General features: G+C 38.8%; 1 protein-coding gene across 3 annotated transcripts in view; it reads right to left on the bottom strand.

The window, feature by feature from the left end:
* Window positions 1-20138, bottom strand: part of LOC124300289 (titin) — a 36470-nt gene extending 16332 nt beyond the window's left edge. Inside the window, exon 1 of one of the 3 annotated variants that reach the window (XM_046754220.1) lies at window positions 19892-20138. The gene's annotated coding sequence lies outside the window, so the exon portion shown is untranslated. Of the gene's footprint in view, window positions 1-339; window positions 970-19891 lie in introns of those variants that run through there. The other 2 variants (XM_046754219.1, XM_046754217.1) reach the window with 2 other exon arrangements.
* Between the last annotated feature and the right edge of the window lie 909 nt (window positions 20139-21047).

Genomic DNA, 21047 nt, shown 5'->3' with positions numbered 1-21047 from the left:
CATCTGTTGATGACGCGTTGCACCAAATTGCCTCACAAGTTGATATTTTGTAAATCGATGAAACAACAGAATTAATTCGAATCGCTAACCGTATTGAAATACGGAAATATCCTTAGAACTCATCGTTGGAATTGCATAAAACGAAGCGTGAAACGAGCTGCGGTAAAATCGCTATGACGCAAACGAGAATAGTTGTCATCGTTCGGGGAAGAGATTAAAAAAATTGCGTATGAGAAAGGAGAAAGGACTAAACGGCGAATCGCGTCTGAGCACGAACGATGCGTATGGTGCACCAATAACGACTTATAGGTTATAACAAACAGAGGTTGCAAAACTTACAGCTGACTCAGCGATGCCGTTGCGGTAAAGGGCCAAGAAAGAAGGCCGATCCTGTCGGATCGTACTCGCGATATAGATTTCAGGCAGACTTCGGATATGCGGACACAAATAATCACAGAAGGTCCGAACCTCCGTTAAGGAGAATTACATGCGTTCAGGCGTGCGTGCGTGCGTTTCTACTAGCGTGTACGACTCAATCTTCGTCCGGGCAAAATTGTGACAGAGTTTTCAAGTGTCCGTTGTAGCGATGCAATCCGTGTAATCTCACCGCTGGCCTTGCCGCTCTCGGAAGGGTAGTGACCTTCTTCTTCGTCTTCTTCTTCCTTTTGCTTATTTCCCTCGGATAGTTTTTGCCTCCCTGCAGCCTCCTCGCCGCGGCGTATAAAGAGACAGAGAAGAGCGGCCCCGGCTATTTTCCTGCACTCCTCACGCCGCTGTTTATCCAGCCTTCTGGCAGACCGTTTCACCGTCTATATATACGAGCCTCTCGGCCTCCCTGAGGTCCTCTTAATAAGAACGGGAGAAGAAGCGGCCGTCCTGGATCACGGCAGCTCGCTGACTGGTATCACACACCTGCACGTTGCCCGGCTTAACCGTGGCGAGTGGCGGGCACTTACCTCCACAAAGAGAGCTTCGGACCTCCCTGGCGGATCCCCCGGAGTCCTCGGGCCATTACAGGTGCGCCTCCGCCGCCCTCTACTACGTCCGAATGCCCATCTCGCTGCCCCCTTCTTCGGCCCCCCGGAACTCCGGAGGACGGTGATGGCCCGTCGCGTGAAAGGAGCGCGATTATTGTCCCCGGCTTCTTCCGATCCAAGCGATTTGGTGGCCCTCTCTTCGACCCACGGAAACGGGACGTACGTACGATGCACGAGTTTACGTGTCGTATCGACGAATCCGTGGAAGCCGGGCTTCCGGCGAAACTGAACTTGTCGGGGGTTTTTCCGTCGAATGGGCGAATATCGCGATTCCAAGCGTACACTGAGAGAAATTTTTAGTTCCGGTTACCGCTCGGTTCGTAACTATTTTCATTTTTTACCACAATCGAAAAACATAGTTCTAGGTACGAAATGAAAATTAGTTTTCTAGCCGTTATCGGAAAGTCTAGTATCCGTTACTGTTCTTTCTCATTACGATCACCGTTGCTATATTTTCTTGCAACTGTTGCGAAGATTTAATCCTTGTGCAACGATAAATTGACGTTAAAGCCCTGTTTAACTAACAAAGTAGAGTAAACCGAACAAACTGATTTTGCGTTGGAATTACTAAAAAAGGATCGACAATAGCGCGAATTGGTTAGGCGTACCGCGTTTTTCGTAATTCCAACAATATTCAAACAGTTTTTTTAACGATACCTGTTTTACTGAATTTTTTTAGTTACTGTAACAAATGAAATTTTTCTCAGTTTATGGTCCCTCAAATATACTAATCCTCGAGTGGGGGTAAGAAAGTGGAATGGATCGCAGGGTGACAATGCCGAATTGTCAAAAACGCGAACATCTGTTTCATAGAATTGCAAAGTATGGAAGGGCGAAGTATACGAGAATCGAAATGTAGAAAGGTGAAGTATATAGAAATCAAAATCTGGAATGGTTAGAGTCCGGAAAACCACAATGTAGAATCGTAAGAATGAAGAAGAATATAGAAAGTCTGATGATTCTATTTTTGGTTTCCGTGCTTTAATTATCCTTCTATATCTCGACTCTTCGATATTTCTATTACACAGGTCTGCACCGAAATCCTCCTTCAAAATTTGATATTGGTACAAGAATAAATTAATTTTATAGCCTTATTTGAATAAAAACATGTAACAAACCATACAAAACGATTCAACTTTGCAGTGATCGGCAAATTTAATTTTAGCAAATAGTTACTAATACCAAATTTTCTTGTAATTTCAACGATATTTAAATCTTTATTCTATCGAAACTCATTTTACTAGATTGTTCTAGGAATTGTGACAAGATAAGATTTTTCTTCGTATATCTTATAACTTTTACTAACTTCACGTTTTTCTCTGTTTTGAAATTCCACGAATCAGCTATTCGGGTGAATGGATAATTCGATATCGTGACAATTGTTTTATTTTGTGCTCATTTTACTGTTCGATCCCAATTCCCCATTTTCAAATAATGCGGGGAAAAACAAAAAGTCGATTCTGAAGGTCTCGACGGACGAGTCCGGGAATTTTGAATCTTATTCTTCACGACAATCCCACTGTCACGACATCGTGTAAGCGTCGTGAGAACTGACTTCACATTACCCGTTATGCCAGAACAGCGAGACAAAAATTGTCTGACTACGCGCGCTGAGAAGTAAAATTACTCGGTCGAAATGACCGGGTGTACTTTAAACTATGCAAACAATTTGTAGTAACCGAAATTCGCCATTGATGATACTCGACAAAAAAAAAAAAAAAAAATTCAAACGTTAACGTTTAAAGTTTCGGTTGCTAAAATTAACACGTTTTCGCCAAGTGGATCTCACATTGATCGTGCATCTATGTCAATTATACTTGAAGTGTATGTTTGAACGGTAAATCCAGCAGAATTTCGCCAATTTCAACGCTATCCAAGCGTCGCTAAGTGTTTCCCTAAAATCTCCGATTTCCGTTACCTCGTTAATGCGACGAACAAGACCGAATATGGGTTACCGCTGGTTTAATTGAAGTCACCCTGCAGGATACCCGGCACTCGTTGAACATTTCCGTTAAGTTAACAAAAACATCTTCACCTGGTTGGACTTGAAACGAGAAATTATCCCTCCGCGGGCGCATAACGAATAGAACAGTTTTCTCAGTTTACACACAATTATCCACACCGCGTACCGGAATGATCGCATATCTAGGTACATAGTTTGTAACGACGCGACGTTATCTTCGTAGATCCGAGTCTCTACGACAATGGTGGTGAGCGGTCGAAGTAGTTGGCCGAGAGTTAGAGGCCGGTGTTTTATTCGTTATTCTCTTTTGATAAAACACTGTGTGTATAACAGGAAGCTGCAGGGATCCGGAGGATAGACAGTGTGGAACAAGGAAGAAAGCCAAAAGATAAAAACACACGGTACCCGGGCCATTTACACTTGGTCCATTCTTTTTGTCTAATTTTCGGTGTATGCGCGTGTGGAGACGGCGAGCACAGCTGCGTTTGAACAAACCTTCTTGAATTTCTTTCGAAAAAGTTAATCCGAGGTTGTAGACCTCGGTTGTTGGAGAGGCGTGATCGTTTCCAGCAAAGTTAATGTCACGTTGCGTCACTTGTACGAGTTTTGCATGCCACGCGTCGCCGTTTTACGAGAGAGAAAGAGAGAGACCATATTCTTACCGGACACTGTAATGCCGATGATGATGTTGGTAACCGTTGCACATGCGTGCTTACTCTAATCATTTCGGCCTTTATCCGACAGTTTTAAAATTCGGTTCAGTCATGATCCGCGCATAATTCTCCAGTCCTCAATTCAGCCTCATTTCGTATCGTTTCACAGAGAGTGATCTCTTCTTGACTTTTCTTGACGCAAGGCTTGGATCGGTGGTAAAAAAATGATAGCTCCATTTCCTGGTCTCCTTATTCCTCTCAATTTAAGTTTCCTTTAAAAGCCGTAAACCAACTCCCGGTCTAGCTTAATTGTTGAGCACTTGAAGAACGGGAAGAGACGACCGATTGAAACGATCGACGATTTTGTGTTTATCATCTCAATTTCCAACTGCGTTTTTTTTCTACAAGTGCAGCAATTGCAGTATTTGGAGCAAAGAGCATTCGAAGGTCGTCGTTTTAACGGTGAATTCGTTGAGATGCATGGACGATTAGATACGTGAGATTCGATCGGATGGTGACGCGGGTGACGACGTCGTTCCTTAATTGAAATTCAAAAAGCGACCGCTCCGCTTTGGCCGAATGATTTACGCCACCTTCACACTTCTGAATTATTCACAGCTAGGTATACCGAAGTTCACGCTTGATCTAACTCCGTGAGGAGAACCACCGACTCCCGATCACCTGGCAAACGATCGCACTCGGTATTCCCATTTCGCGGTCGCCGATCGCCTTCACCTTGATTAAGAAGATCGGGAGCATTCATGCACTTCGATCCTTTACTGGGAAAATTCGTGCAGTGAAAATAAAATTCAGGAGTCTCCTCTTTCCCGGAGAAGCAGGAAAAGGATACGAAGAAACCGTAGAATTCTTTTACAATTACAACCTTGACTTTGGTCGATATAAATATTTTAAAATTTACGCGAATCGATCAATTTCTGCGCTGTTACTTTAAACGAATGACTCACGGACATTCTTTAAATTTGCGGGGAAAACAATTTGTTGCAAAAAAATGTCCATTACTTTCTGAAGGAACCTGCGACGTGCGATCTTACATCGTTTCCGATAAACGATGATTTGGTGTTGTTCCAGCTGTCGCGTATCCGTAATTATACATTTCAATGGCGTAGGAACGATTAAACGGTGGGACTGTAAGATTCAACCGTGAAACCTGATGGTACAAAACCGGAAAAGTTATAAGCCGAGTCGTCTGCAGGTTGAATAGAGTCTGCCGGCACTACCCGGTTAGGGCATTGCTCTTGCATCCGCCCGCGAAGACGTAATCTGGAATGTCATGCCAGCCCGATCATCCGTGACGGCGATGAGCTCGCGTCGTCATCGCGGGTTAAGGAGCTCCTCAGCCCCTGCGAAACACGCGTTTACTCTCCTGCAATTCACTCGGTTACAGAAGAAAACATGTCGATCTGATGGGGCGGGGTTGAAGTTCCAAATTTTTTGAAAACAAAAAAAGTTTCGAAACCGTCCGATTCCGAATTATTTGCTGGAGAAACTTGAAGTAAGGAAATCAAATTTTTCAAACTTGGAGGATTCCGTAAATTCAAGTTCTGATGGAGCGAAATTCCGAAAAATTAACTTTCGATAGAGTAAAATTCTGAAAGTTGAAACATATGCTCACGCAGCGTAGTTTAACTCGACGAGTGGGTGTGTAAAATCAGTATGACCAGGATTCCGAGCGTAAAAATGTCGAAAGTCGAAAACTAATAAAGATCAAAGTGGCGAAATTTCACCAAGCCAGTGATTAAAAGAAATGAAAATCTTCGATCATTCGGAATTTCGATGTTTTAGATTTTTAAATTTTATCATTTTCGCACTTTCGGAACTTTGACTTGTCGGAGTTTTGCCCTTTCGGTATTTTGTCCGTTCGGAACTTTGGAACTATTCGAAACTCTGATGTTTTGTCAAAGTTTGATTTCTTTACTTTAAGTTTCGCCGCCGAAAAAATCGGAACTTGGCGCTTTTGAAACTTTTCAAATTCGGAATTTCAACCCCGCCCTTATCTGATGTTGAACCACAACGAGTCAAGTTTAGTAGCAGTGTAAGATCGAGGACAAGCGATTCGTTGTTCAAATATCGACACGAAATTCTCCAAAGAAGACGAAATCACGCCCAGTGCGATTAGTGTTGACGAGTCGTTTTGAAACACGCCGTAAGAATAATCTTTTTTTTTTTGACGACATTTGTCATCACCTAACAAAAAAAATTCAATTTTTCACGCGCGTCATTGCGTGAATTTCTACCTCATTACGAGAAGTTTTTGGGCCATCTTTCGGGTAACGCGGTGTTTTGGAATAGCATTACAGAGGCCAGAAAACGTAAAGATTTGGTTGAAATGAGAAAAAAAAAATGTATTCTTATATCAACCTATAATTGATGAATAGTCAAAATTATTACTAATAAGAAAGCTCATATCGAAGTTGCTAAACTTTATAGTATTCGTAAATGGTATTCTCATAATTGCATGTAGAGATTTTTTATACCGCGATTATACGACGAGTTTCAAATTCAAATTATTGTTAGCTGTAAATGAGATTTCTAAGACACATTCGTCGTACGATTCTTACGATAACTTCTTAATTGACAAGTATCCTATACCAATAATTAGTATAGAACTTTTTATTTCTGTAAGTAAAATAGATCAGAAAAGAGAATTCCAGGAACCAGTCATCGAGGAGATTATATTCAGATGCCTACGAATTTTAGTACCCTGAGAGTCCGAATGCAGGTTTAATTTACCAGAGATATCTGTACAGTTAGGCAAAATTACAGTCAACGCGGTTCTGTAAACGCGTACAGTGCCAACATGCAAACCCGTGTGTACGAATCCTAATCTGGCGTTTGCGGAGGTTGGATAGGAACCGGCAATTTGTTATTCAAACAGAAGCAGAAAGATGAAGTGCGAGATGCGAGGAGAGCGGAGATCAGAGGAGGACAACACACTCTTCGATGTACCGTGCCAATTTATTTCCCCGTTTCACCTGCTTGTGCTAATATTTGCGCACTCCTCGATCGTGGCGAGAGCATAACGCGTCTAACTGTTCTTTCCAGGCGACACTGCACAGTTGTTGGGATTAACGAGGTTGGTTCTATAAAAATCGATACTACTTGTCTATTTCATTACGACATAGTCGTGCATTGAGTATTTATCGAATCGTTATATCCGCAGTCAGCTAAGATGTATTTAAAAATACTAGAATCGAAAATTCTGGAATTATAAACAAAGGATTACGATTAGATTATATCGATGTTTCATTTTAAACCGCTTCAGAATCGTTAAAAAAATTAATACGTCTTCGTAGATGAATTTTTTCTTTTTCACCTTGGCATCGGTGATATTCAATTTTACTTGATTGCACCGATATTGATTAAAATCGACAAAGGACAATATTGAATTGCCTACTGAAAAAAATCTGCTTTTAGTTACTTCGTAGAAAATAATGTCTCGAATAAAATGAGCCATCGATGAGTGAAATCAAACGAATTAATTAGAATTTGGATTATTTGGAAGTGATGTGAAGTGAAGTATCGATATTTAAGCTTTTTTTTAAATATTCCAGTATCTCTAATTTTTGTACAATTCTAAACAGCTACTCCTAAGCTACGAATATGATAATTTAACGAGTAGAAAAAAGTTTAAACATTGAATTTCAACTCAAAACAACCTTTCACTAACAACGTCAGAGAAATCACATTATTCAATTATATTTTACCCAAAAATCTATACAGCTTGTCGGAATTTGATTGAACAACAGCATATTTCATTCACAAATGAATACAATAAAAATCTTCCGATATAAATTATTCTCTCGAACGCGTCGGATGTTAGAATAATTCCGACACGTACAATGGTTGTAATTTATAGATGATAAACCTGTGATTAATCAGAAAATACGTTATTGTTACCTGAAATAAAAGAAGAATTTATCGACGAATAAAACAGGCTAATTTTAATGAGAATCGAACAATCGATGCGGATGTTTTTTGGTAAAACAATGACAGAACAATGCTATGAATTTATTTGATATTCTCAACGTGACGAGGTGTTCATATTCGAAATCTGGAATTAAAAAATTCTCATCTACGTCAGGAAGACCTTTTCAGTTACACGTAACTAGCATTAAGTGAGCAGCCTTCCGAGCCTTTGTTTCGTCGCGTTTTTGCTTCAACCAGTTTTTCGACCCGACTGTACGTCCCGCGAATCCTTAACCGCGCGTTAGACGAGCGTCCGTGGAAACCGCGTCGTGGATCGGCTCGAAAATGCATCCGACTCCTTCTCCTTGCAGCGCATTTCTCGACGCCTCTTAGCACGCGGCGAGTATTGCCAATCGCGAACAGCTTCTGACCCGGTCACCCAGACCCTGAAGAGGTAATTTTATTCCATCGAATAGGTCGGCGGGATACGCGACCCGCATAGCTATCGAGACCTGGAGGAAAATAAATGCCGCTTGCTCCAGGCGTGTTCAGGGTACGTGGAAACGACGATGTGGGATGGATTCCCATACCTAGACCATTTTGCAAGGCATTCCTGTGGTGAATTTATCATCCGTAAATTTCTCTTCGCGATTGTGAAATACGTTTTTATATAACGCGGGCATGTTTTACGCGGTTTTTCATGCGCAAACTATCCGTTTCTATGACGGTAGAGCGAGTCTGCGAATGCGCATGCGCGGAGTACGGAAAAGACCACTTTCAACTCTGAAGAGTTAAAAGTTGTATTTTCCGTACTGCGCGCATGCGCGTTCGTGAACAAATATGATATTACGAAACCCTAACCTCGATTTCATGCTTCGTGAAAAAACGCGCAACATACTTTTGTTACGCAAAGAATCGTGTGCAACATCGAGGCAACGGTCTTTTCGCTTCGCGTGTTTGCAATATTCGTTTTCGGCTCACCTACGACTCAGGTTGCAAACTTACGCTCGGTTCGAAAAGACCGAGTTTGTCTCCTTTAATTCTTATACAATATATTATTTTAGAAATGGGTATCTATATTTTCATAAAGTGTCATTTTTTATTATGAAATTCAATTTTTAATTCCTTCCTCTTTATTTTTGACTCCTCTTGCGGTTTTGCATATCTAGAAAAAGTTGCCTGATTTGAACTTTTTCTAACGATGCTTCTTCGATTCTTCTGATCAAATGATTACGGTAAGTTCTATTAATCATTCAGAAAATTCTGAAAATTTTTACTTCGCTTTAATCGAACTAATTCGTTAGTTCAAATAACTTGACTAGATTCTTAAAGTATTGCAACTAACAGCCCCGAAATTGTGTTAGAAAATCACGGAGTATTTTAGAAATATCTACGATCAACGACATTTTTAAAAATATTATAAAACAGTCAACCAAAAGATTAGGGCAACCTGAAAAACTGTAGAACAGATTTTGCGTCGAATTTGGAGGGGGAAAAAAAAAATTCCAACGAGATACGGAAAACTTTCTTTATTCCAATTTTCGACGCGAACCAATTAAAGTGTTTTTGAAATTTTTCCCGCAAGTTTCGCGCGACTCGATCGGCGGCTTATGTATTTTAGCCAAGGCTATTTATACACCATTAAAAGAACGACGAAGCAAAATCTGGTTACGGCAGGGTCCCGACCAATGCGTGACGGTGTCGTGCAACGTGTTTCTCGTATCCCGGAGGGATCATCTCTTATCTCGCGTGCAGCAGGCAGAAGTAAAGGCATAATTTTTTCTTTCGCGGACAGTCTTCGCTGATCGTTATTAAAGTGTATCGAACGCGTGTGATTTTTGTTGTTCTTGGTGCTTTGCTTTTATCATTCTCTTTTCTTTTCCGCACGTCACTCAAGATGTCTGCTCCTGCACATTTCTAAGGGGGCCCCTGCATCAGGATCATCAGGTCGTAATTCGTTCCTGGAATCTTTGGCATTATACGCGGGGCACAAATTACACCCTAGATTCTCACTACCGCCGCGGTTTATACTCGTTACCTTACCCAGATTGTTGATGCACGTATGATTGCTTTGCACGGGTATCTCGAAGGCCAGCTGATGCATTGCGCGTGTGTAAAACGAAATTACAATTCCAATGTCGTTGCGGCAGTTGCAGAATATTTTAAACCGCGTTGGTGCTCGCGAGCTTATGAAAGTGGTCGATTTTTTGGGAAAAAATTGACTATGCACTTCACGCCGAAACGGAAAATACGAAATGTTTGCCATCGCCTAGAATCATCCATTTTCCACAAGGCGATGAGTGAGATTCTAGGATAAACGATAATCCGATTAGCTTAAATTTTCAATATTATAGATAACTGTAATTAACGGCTTTAAACTTGTTTGCTGTACCAACGTTTTTGTCTCGTAAGCTGACTGGAGTTTGACGAAAAAATGTGAGACTGGGATCGTAAATCGGGTCAGTCTAGAAGCTTAATCGTGTTATAATGCTTCTACTGATATTTCAAGTCCAACGGTTCGATAGATTAATACGGAATAGTCGTTGTCAACCTAATTATCTAATATCTATGGAACGCTATTCAAATGATTTTCAGGCGACAATTTTGTCGTAAATTAGATTCTTTTTCTGATTTGCCAATAATGTAACTCGAACTTCGCGTTCATGAGGCGTGACCTGCCGATGTTTTTACGGCGATACAGAGACGAAGTGAATCGAATTTTATCGACCATGATTTTAGTTTTTTAGTCTAGATTTTAGAAGTAAAATGAAATAAAAAGCATGCAAGTGACTGTCCGTCGATCTTAACCACCTATAATGTATTATTTTTTTTCTTACTCAATACCGTTGTCGTACCATCTATCGAAAAATCAGTTTCATTTCAACAATTGTCTGCCTAATTGAAGTTTCGAGAATATAATGCAAAAATTCGGCGTTATGCATGAGGCTTATGAAGCTCGCCGAAACTTAAATTAGATTATTGATAACCTGTATTTGACGATAACACAGGCCGTCGAGATTTTTATTTGCTGAAATGTTGTTAACTTTTCTCACTAATTCGGTGACACTGATTACGAATTCACTACTCGTTTTATCGTATCACATCAGGTTTTCAATAAAGTCAATATAATTTTCAGTTACCGCTACATTTTGCTATGTACTACCAATAATTATTTCTTAATTAGAAGCTTGGCTTGCGTTCAAAAATGTTGCACATAATTTTTTGGGTAAAAAAAATATGACGACGACGTTGTTAGATAAATATTAAAAATTAGGACGCGGAATGTGTATAAAACTTGACTTAGATTCTTAGATTCACATCCGAAGAGAGATTTTTTTCTGAAAGTCTTGGTGATTTTAGTGAAGAACAAGGAGAACAATTCCAAGACACCAGAACGATGGGAACAAGATAACAAGGTCGATGGAATGTAAATACGATGGCTGATTACTGTTGGTCATTAAAACGAGATGTTCCAGATAAAATCAATAAGAATTTTATGGAAAAACGCGAAAGATATCACTCAGAAAAATCGAAATGTAATAATTGTCATTGATGTTTTCTTTGTAAATGCTTGAATAAGTATATTTTTAACTAATTAAATTGATTTTATTTAAAAAACATACCCCAGAAATTTTTTTAATTTTGTAGAAAGACCAGATGTGATGGAAGGAAAATGCGGACACTTCGGAGTTCAAGATACGGGAAATAAATAATAAAAAGTCATTCGATTGAAAACGAGGCTCAAAAATTTTTCATACGATAGCCTGTGTGATTGTACGAACAGGATCAAACTGCCATTTTTCAACAAATAACGGATACATGTTATCATAAGGTCTCAAAAACGATTTTTGGTCTGCTATCAGTTTTCAGGGTTCCTAAATCAGTATAAGAGGAAATCTTTATAATCACATGATTATGATGTGTATTTTAACGATACTTTTTTAACCGACTTACTTCCAAGATTTCCATGTTTTCAAGATGAAATTGAAACTGTTTGGAATCGAATTGAAGCTTCCGCTAAACTCGTATTTCGAACGCCCGAATTGTCACTGATTTTCCACATCGCTCTAGAAACATAATTGCTTCAAATTCAGAAGACAATTACACCATATTATAATCCGTATCCTCCCTATTCTTTCAAACGGACCAACAACTGTTCTCGATTTCGAATTTTTTATAACATTACGCATGTGTACGTATAAATTACATATAGAGAGTTAATTCTAAACAATGGTGTTGAGCACAACTGCTAGGGACGACTGTCAAAATTTTTGAACTCACATTTCTGACGGTTGGTCGCCCTGGCAACAACCTCTCTCGAATCGTAGCGCGTACGCTCTCAATTTCAGCAAACGACAGGCCATTCGGTCGTTAGGAATTCAGTTTGTATCTGTCCGGTGAAAAAAACAGGTTTTCGATATTTTTTTTTCCCCGCAATTAAATACCCATTGAGTAAAACGCCGAGACACAGGTGTCTTTATTCATGCCTAAGAGTAGGCAGCAAAAATTTTCGTTAAAATCGGTCGGTTCTATCGCACGACCTCTCCTTTCAAGATCGGTCCCCTCGGCAAAGATCGGCTGAGGCCCCCGGACGCTGGAGCGCGTCTCGGTGGCCGATTGACCTGACACGAGCCGATTAGCGACGCGTCGCGAAGCCCGGTGGCCTGACCTAAACAAACTTTGTTCTTTCGTTCGTTCGTTCTTCCCGCACGTTATTCCTCCTCGCGGTATAAATATGAATGGGATTTTCTCCGGCGCGTCGACATCGGGGACTCGCGGGGCCCAAGGCCCCAACGCCCCGAGGAATTGAGGGGCATGTGCGACTGTCTGGTGTCGGGGACCGATGAAAATACCTTCAGCGAAGGGCAGAGACAGAGCCGAGCTAAGAATTAGCCGAGAACCGAGCTGCGGGTTCGCCTGGCAACTCGGATTGCTGCTGTTGCTGCTGCTGCGCTGGGACCGCGGGGAGGGACCGTTATGTCGGTACTATGTTCCCACGAAAGTCGTCCACTACTCGCTTATAGGTATCTCCACGTTCGCGTTTGTCTCTCAATTTATTTCTTCCCCTCTCAATACTTTTTCTCTATCTCCCATCCGTTATTAATACGCCTACCTCATTATCATCGCTCTCATGCTTCCGTATCGTTTGTTATCTGTTATTGTTTTGCCTGATCCTTTTTTTTTTTTTTGACAATTTTATGATACAGGTGTATTTGAAGTACAAATTGAAGTAAATATTTCAATCGAAATTTATTCTCGCAAGTTTTGAAAACGATTTAGTGACTTACAGAACGATATTGGATTATCCCGTATTTAGAAGCACTTTCGGTTATATCTCTGTGAAATTTTTTTCAAATCCCTTCAAATTTGGACAGGAGCTACATCTTCGCGCAAGAAATACCTACGTACAAGCTAGCTGAAATATATTCGTAAATAGAGGTGCGAACATTCAGATATCGCCTAACCTCGAAATAAACTGATATTGTAATAGTTGAAAATCATCGATCCTACTGCAAAGTGAATCCCTTTTAAGGATGTACTAGATATACATCCTGAACTGAAATTGAGTCTCGTCGACGATATTGAATACTTCATGGTAAGATAAAAATCGGAAAAAAATCAACCGCAATAAAGATGATAAGAAAATTGAATGTCAATAACAATAATGCCTGAAAGTTATGAATAAATTGCTCAATTAAAACGTTGTTCAACAAATTTGCAGAGAATTATTCTGATTACACATGAAGTTTTAATGAATTTTCTCGTTATTTTGAAATTTCCGTTTTCAGGAATTTTAAATTTTGATAAATGGCGGAAAGATCGTGAATTTTGGATACGTTTTCGTAAAAACGTTGTACATAAAATTAAGAAATTTCCGGGGCTTTGAACGAATAGTTTCCTAAATACAGCCTCAACAAATTTTCGAAAATGGAAATTTCAAAAGAATAAGAGAATTCTATAAAAATTTACATGTATTCATAAAAATCAACGAATTCATTTTACACAAGAAAAAATTCCGTAGAAATTTGTTAAACAATTTATTGATAACTTTCGGTCATTATTACTATTATTCAAATTTAATTTTCTTACCCTCTTTATCGTGCTTGATGTTTTTTCCGATTCTTATCTTATCGTAAAGTATTCAGTATCGTCGACGAGATTCACTTTTGGTCGAGAATGTGTAGCCGGTACATTCTTAACAAAGGATCTTTGAAACCTCGTACGATTGAAAATTTGCTTCTTCAATTCAGATCTACCGAATGTGTTAAATTGACGTCTGAAAAACGTAAAATTGAGTTTAATTCAATTCCAACGGCGTAACGCGTGCGTAATTTTGTACCCGATAGCTTCGGAAGAGGGAGAAGTGAAAAAAAAAAAAAAAAAAAATAGGAAGAACACGAGCGATCATCGACGCTCGACAATTGGCATTCGTAAGAGCATCTTTGAGCACCAGATCATGATCTGCCCCAGTTTTTATCGTGCGTTCGTGCCGAGTTCCAGAGCGCCTCACCAGCTAGGAGCTCCCTCAGCTTCGGCAACTCTGGGGACTTTGAATGAACTTTCTTTGCATGCAATTGTTCCTACATAACGGGCGTGGGTCTAGACTCTATGGGCATACCGATCTTCGACGCGCCCGTGATATCGACACCTTGCGGGCAGACGGCTCGGATCGCAAACACGTATCATAATGCAAATGATCATCGTTCACCACGCGCTTCACCTCCGTCTCCTCCTTTCATTACACGCACACACTTAAGTAACTCTCTGTCCCCTGTACGATATGCTAAGAAATGTTGTCCTCTTTTTACCCGTGTCACATATCATTTTTTATCGGAGATCGCTTAATGGAAGGGGATAGGCAGAGGTAGCTAAAGACAGAGCGATCGGTTCCGTTATTTTCAGCTCTGATCTCTGATGATTAAGAAAAATGTTTGCCATTTTTTTGTCATTCTTACTCATCATTGTTCTTCAACCCGGTCGTCTTAAGGAACTTATATAATTATGTTAGACGTTACGTCAGTATTCTGTGAAACTGGCCAGTCCACGCCAGCAGATAGGCAACCGATGTCATATTTGTATTGTTATAAATGTTTGGTTGCGTGTTTCCTGGCGTCGAGCGGGAAATTTCGTAGAAAACTCATGGTGTGATTGTAGATATTAAATGATGGCTGCAATAGTAATCGGACGTTACAGAAACGTAGAATGGAAAAACAGAAAAAATTACAATCATCTCTGCTAGTGAGAACAAAAAATACTGACGTACGTCATTTTGCAGCAAGACTTGTTGGGAAGGGCAATTTGAATCATTAGTCGTCAAACAAGTTGGGAAACGAAAAAAAAATATGATACATCAGTTTCCGTATTGCATGTGATGAGATTTATTTGAAAGCTTTAGCCATTTACCGTACACTGAAGGAAATTTTTAGTTAAACTATTTTCATTTTTTACGACGATCGAAAAATATACATTTCTAGGTACAAAATGAAAATTAGTTTTCTAGCTGTTACCAGAAAGTCGAGTATCTCTTACTATTCTTTCTCATTACGACCACTGTTACTATATTTTCTTGTGACTGTTGCGAAAATTTAATGCTCGTGCAACAATAAATTGATGTTAAAGCCTTGTTTAACTAAAAAAGTAGAGTAAACCGAATAAACTGATTTTGCGTTGCAATCTTCAAAAAAGAATCGACAATAGCGCAAAATAGTTACGCGTACCTCGTTTTTCGTAATTCCAACAATATTCAAACAGCTTTTTTTTTGTCAATACCTGTTTTGCAGAATTTTTCTAGTTACTATAACAAATGAAATTTTTCTCAGTATAACTCGTTGTCATTTCCGAGACTGATGAGTGACAAAAAAATTCATCCAAAACCAGAAAAAATTGTAATCAAAATTTGAAAATTTCCCTACTTGAGGTTTCTGAGTAAGTAATTACTTACATGTAATTTATCCTATGGGGGTTTTGCTGCACTGCACTGCGCGATTATGCCTACAGCAAATCGGATGTTATGACGATGCACTTACCAGTGTGTACTTATAGATCATTCGATTACAATAGATTCTCAGGTTTCGCGTCACTGTCACGCGACGCCTGTATTATAATATTGTAGTCTTACGTTTGACGACAGTGGATAACGTTAACAGTCACGACAATCGCTAAAATGCATATAAATAAATAAAGATAAAAACTTTTACGCCGCTTATACAATCACGCGCAGCAATTTGCGACGGGAAAAAATTGCAAAATTTGGAGGCTAAAGGCGGGCTTACGAATGATCGTAAAAAAAATAATTAACGCAACTTTCTTTCGTTCTGATGTTTGCAATTAGTCACGTGGGTTCGACAATAAAAATTTACTGCAAGCTTCATCTTCTTAACGAGCATTCTATCGTTACAAGATGTACAAAACAAACAATAAAAAATGACTACACACACTTTCGCGTGTAATAACAATTACTCACATGTAACGCGGTAATTTATTATTGGCTACATTATCGAAAGGGTAATCGTTAATGATCGCGCAGAAACTTCAATTGCGACATTAGAAATTCATTTTTTTTACCGATTAATACATCTCGTGTTCGGGAGTCACGCTATCCTCAAAAAATTTCATCAGATATTACACAAATTCGTTTCTCTATCGCCGAATCAGGCGCAACCTGGAGATAATATGCAATAATTTTACGCAATTTTATTTCCTCGCATGAAATCGGTTGCGATTGTCGTATTTGTAGGTAATCAATGTTTGTACCTAGAGTTGATAAAGATGTGATGCAATGAAGAAAGCGAAAGGGTATACGTATATGCGTATGGAAAAAAGGGCCCGGCAATTTCTACATTCTAATTTACTTGTAGGCATATAATACGTTGAATCACAGCTGGCCAAGTACGTAATTATCCAAACGATATGAGTTTTCCAAATTATAAATCAATTTGTAACGTAATAAAAATTCTGAGAAATTCTTTTGCATCAAAATTCTCGACGTGGAAATAACTTTACTTACGGTATATTTTGGAAACCTTTCACTAGGCGATTACGTTCCTGGTTCCGGGCGTCAATGCTGCATCGTAGTTATAGGCATTGTACATGTCATGCTTAGGAGAACGCAACAAAGAGTCCAATTAACAATTAGTAACGAAACTAATGAACTTGAGAACAAGGCGGCATGTCTGTCTCACGGTTACGTGTGTAGCTATTGTCCGGAAAATATCCTGGTATCCCAAACCCGCAAGGAAACCAGAATACACTCAATATTTCACAACAACTTGCCGCTCCGCGAATACTGTGGAGTGAAACTGAAGCAAAGCCGGTTGGTGCTTCTCATTCGATTTCTGACTACAAGAGGAGTTGACGTGAATGTTTGTTTATGTTTTTCATCAACATCGGTAGTACATATGTAACGGTGAGGATTACAACTTCCACTATAAACAAAAATGGCTCGACCTTTCTCGGCGATGCCATAAATCCAAATTTTGATTCGAAATTCAGGCTGTAATTCACTGCGATCTGGCACATAATTTGCTTATGCGAAGCTGTTAACTTTCCTGATCTTTGATAATTTATCGGGATTCTCTTCTTGTTTTTTTTTTTTTTTATGTTTCGCTTTGCTCAAAAACTTTCACTGGGAGAAATTGCTGAAACATGCATAAACATGCGTGTATGTTCATCGATCACGTATACGTAACATCGTGCTGAGAAATTGACGAAAAATAAGATAAATTAATAATTTTGAAACGATTGTCAATGAATAAATGTTAACTATAATTAGATACGTAGATCTGATTAATTGCTACAAATTTTACCTTCGATAAAATCGAGCGGATGTAGCCTGAACGTTGAAAATGTTTTCAGAAATACCTAAATACCTTCCGATCGTATAACGATTCCAGTATAACTCGAGACCCCGAGGAAATATAACTGTAATTCATTTTTTAAATGCAAGCAACGTTTGCCTGCTACTTGTCCCTACCGTGCATGCATATAATTGCGTTCCGTGTTTTTTACTTCTGAATATTATTCAACTCCTAAACTGAAATAACGGTTAGTTTTAAAATGAAGGAAGGTAATTAGGCAGATGATGTAAATGCATAAAACATTACGATTACAAACAAAAAAGTGAAAAATCTTATTGTTTGAAATCGAATTAATCGGTAAACATACCGATAAGAAACGGTGAAACTTAGCGGACATCCTGAGCTTCAACTGTTTAATGCAGCTTATGGAGGTTATATTGGTAAGGCAAATTTTTTTCATATTTAACACATCTCAAATACTTGTATCGATTCGAGAAGGCTTGGCCGACTTTTACTGTCAACTGACTGATGACTCATCACTGCTACGAGTCATCGTAACAAATTAATTTCAAGTAGTCACGTGACGCGCGTGAGTTTGGACATCTCACGCCCCGTTTCACTTAAGTTGGCTGCCCTGCCCGACAGACGAAGATATTGTCGCGCTGCGATCACGCCGACCAATAGAATTCAATTGTTTTGCGCATGCGCGGTCGGTCACCCAGACCGATAAGTTTCACCGTTTTCTCTCGGTATCAGTATCGCGGTGAGAATAAGGGTTAGACGGTGCAGAAAATCTTACAAAATAGACGTGAATTAAAGTGGATGAAAATCTGTTTGTAATCACCCCGGATTCTGTCTAATGAAATTAATTACCGCGACTTATAAATGGAGAGTTAATAAGGTGCTGGCTGACTCGCGACTTAGCGCCGCGCGCTCAATGGGTAGAACACAGGTATAACACGCATACCAACCCCGACCGGAATCCGCTATTAAGTAATAACGTGAGTTTCAATTACGCTAACAGCAGTTCGCAGCGTCGGTTCCCGCCTCGTTTCGTGTATTGTTGCCATTGTGTTCTCGGTTAAATTTAGTAAACAGTCGAGTCGTGTGATATAATTGTCTGTGTATGCGTATTCGTATCTCCCCCATTTACTGCATGAAAGTAAGAAATAAAATAAATAAAAAATAAAAAAAGTTAATTTTTTCCGCTTTATTCAATTTTTTCATTCCTGTATCGCCGTTTTTTTTTCTTCAACATTTGTTTCACACGGTTCGTTAACTGAGCCAATTTTTTATGCGACAACTCGCTACGTTGTAGGTATAATACACTGCCTCAGAATACAATGTGTGATTTTTATTTATAGATTTTGAAATTCTTATAGGCTGCTTTTAGTCCAATTATTTTTCTTCCAAATTTATCGCTATTCATTTTGTGTTATCTTTGTTTTTTAGAGTCACTGCTCTGATATTATTTCGGAGTGAAAAGAGAAAATGATCAAGAAATTTCAGACGGTAAATAAAAATATATAGATTTATTGTCATTTTGCACTTGTTTCATTTTTTACTTCGAAATTGTATGAAGAATTAGCACGTGATATGTTTTTCCTTACATTTCACACAATTTTTCCGATCGTCCGGTATAAAGATTCACAAACAAATTGAGAGTTTTTAACGCGACGAAGGAAAGAAAATGTTTCCAGTGTTTTTGGCTCCGAGCAATTATTATCGATACTTATTATTATAAAGTGATGGTTAAAATCTGATTTACAAAAAATATATCTTCGAAACAGCGCTTGAATCGAAAGTTTTCGTAACTGGTTGTTATCTAAAATGACACTGTGAACGATGTTCAAACAGTAGACGCAGAGTTGGAATTAAGCGATTTCCCGTCCGAATCCTCTTCGACTAAGTTTAAACCGATTTAGAACTCGATTGAATTATCAATCACCCATAACGTGATCTTGAAATGGCAGGAACACCCCGAGGCCCAGAATTTTTTTCTCTAATACACATTTGAACAAGTCAAAAATCCAATTAAGAATTTTTTAGAAAACTGAAACTATTTTTATATAGAAAATTATGTAAAATTGACATAAGTAGAATACGGAAGTAATGAATAATCATCGTCAAGTTTTGTTCCGCCATTAATTTAATTTCTTCGACTACGGTTGGAAAAATTGAAACGACGCAGACTTTCGTCACTTAAATTTCACGTATAACTGTCACGCTGTTGCGGATGAGTCTACTTACACACGAACATCAATAAAAATTATTCAAATTCGAAACAATCAAAATTCAGGAATTTTCAAAACTCGGAGAAGAAAAATGAAATTTCAGCAATTATCACCTTTCGCTAAAATTCCACAATTCTCCGGCATTCCCAGTCTTACGATTCTTCTACAGAATTTTGAAAACAACCGTACCACAAGTAAACCTTTGCAATAACTGTACGGAAATCCCTTTCACCGATGAAAAATGCATGTAATTAATAAAAAAAAAACAAAAACGTCCTACCTGAACTCTCTTTTGTGCGATCGATGCGAATGCCCGTAAAAATTTCACACACTTGCACCGTACCTCTCACACTATCTGAATAATTATGCGCGATTAATTATTTTCAGTCAATATATTTACGTAGGGTTGTTTCAATCACTGAATCAGATTGTTAATTCGGTCGTGGCACCGATCGATCGATGACTAAATACCATCGATAAAAATTGCGACTATTATTAATCCCTGCACCCCGATTTGAATGATGGGTGTACGTACAGTTTGGCTTGCGCGGTGTTACTGAGCTCCTCTCACAACAGTATCTGTATGTCTTTTATAACCCCTACCATTACTATATGTACATATACGACCTCGCTATAAATTTTTTTACTGATCATACTCACCTGCCTTTTTGAATATAGATGCGTATAAAGTTGTCTGTTACACGCGTAGCTCGGTGCAAGAGCTATTATGTATTTTACCGTTGAACAGACGTGTCCTCGCCGAAAAACAAGAGATTAAAAAATATAAAGAACTTGCACGATACGTAAAAGAAAAAAAAAAAAAAAAAAACGTCACGACGGTAAAATAATTTTTTTTTACACCGTTTTTCGTCAACGCTAGAGAAAAATGTATAAGAGTATCTAACGACAGGAAATAAAAAATAAACGATCAGCTCAAAGATGTGTTTGTTGTACCGCTAATTGGCGTTGGATAATTTTTTTAAATTTCTTTCCCGCTCTCTTCGATTTTTACTTTCTTATTTCATTCGTTTTTCTCCTCTCCTTTACCGATTAACTTGTTAATAATTAATTGTTCGCGTGCTTGAGTGTAACATTTTTTTAACAGTCAATCGCATGATGTTCGTTGTTATTAACCGCAGCTGCAGATGTTGTATCTTGTATCTTTACACGCGCATGAATAAATAGAGGCGTAGAAAAGCGTTCGATTCCCAAACTGGAACTGTGCGTGTGAAATCTTGACAAATTTCTCTCCACGGTGACGTTTTGTGAAAATATTTTCTAATCCTGAAACCGTACCGGAAACGGATTCGAAAATAAAATAAACGTTTCGGAATGAGTGAAATAACGAAAAAAAGATTAAAAAAAAAAAAAAAAAAACAAATGGCTGTGTTTTATTTTTCTTGCCTCGTAGTTATTCAAATCGGTTCACGATTCAT

This window comes from Neodiprion virginianus, chromosome 3 (assembly GCF_021901495.1).
Source record: "Neodiprion virginianus isolate iyNeoVirg1 chromosome 3, iyNeoVirg1.1, whole genome shotgun sequence".
In the NCBI taxonomy this organism is placed as follows: domain Eukaryota; kingdom Metazoa; phylum Arthropoda; class Insecta; order Hymenoptera; family Diprionidae; genus Neodiprion; species Neodiprion virginianus.
Note: the sequence above shows the minus strand (reverse complement) of the source record. Positions and strands in the feature narration are given on the sequence as shown.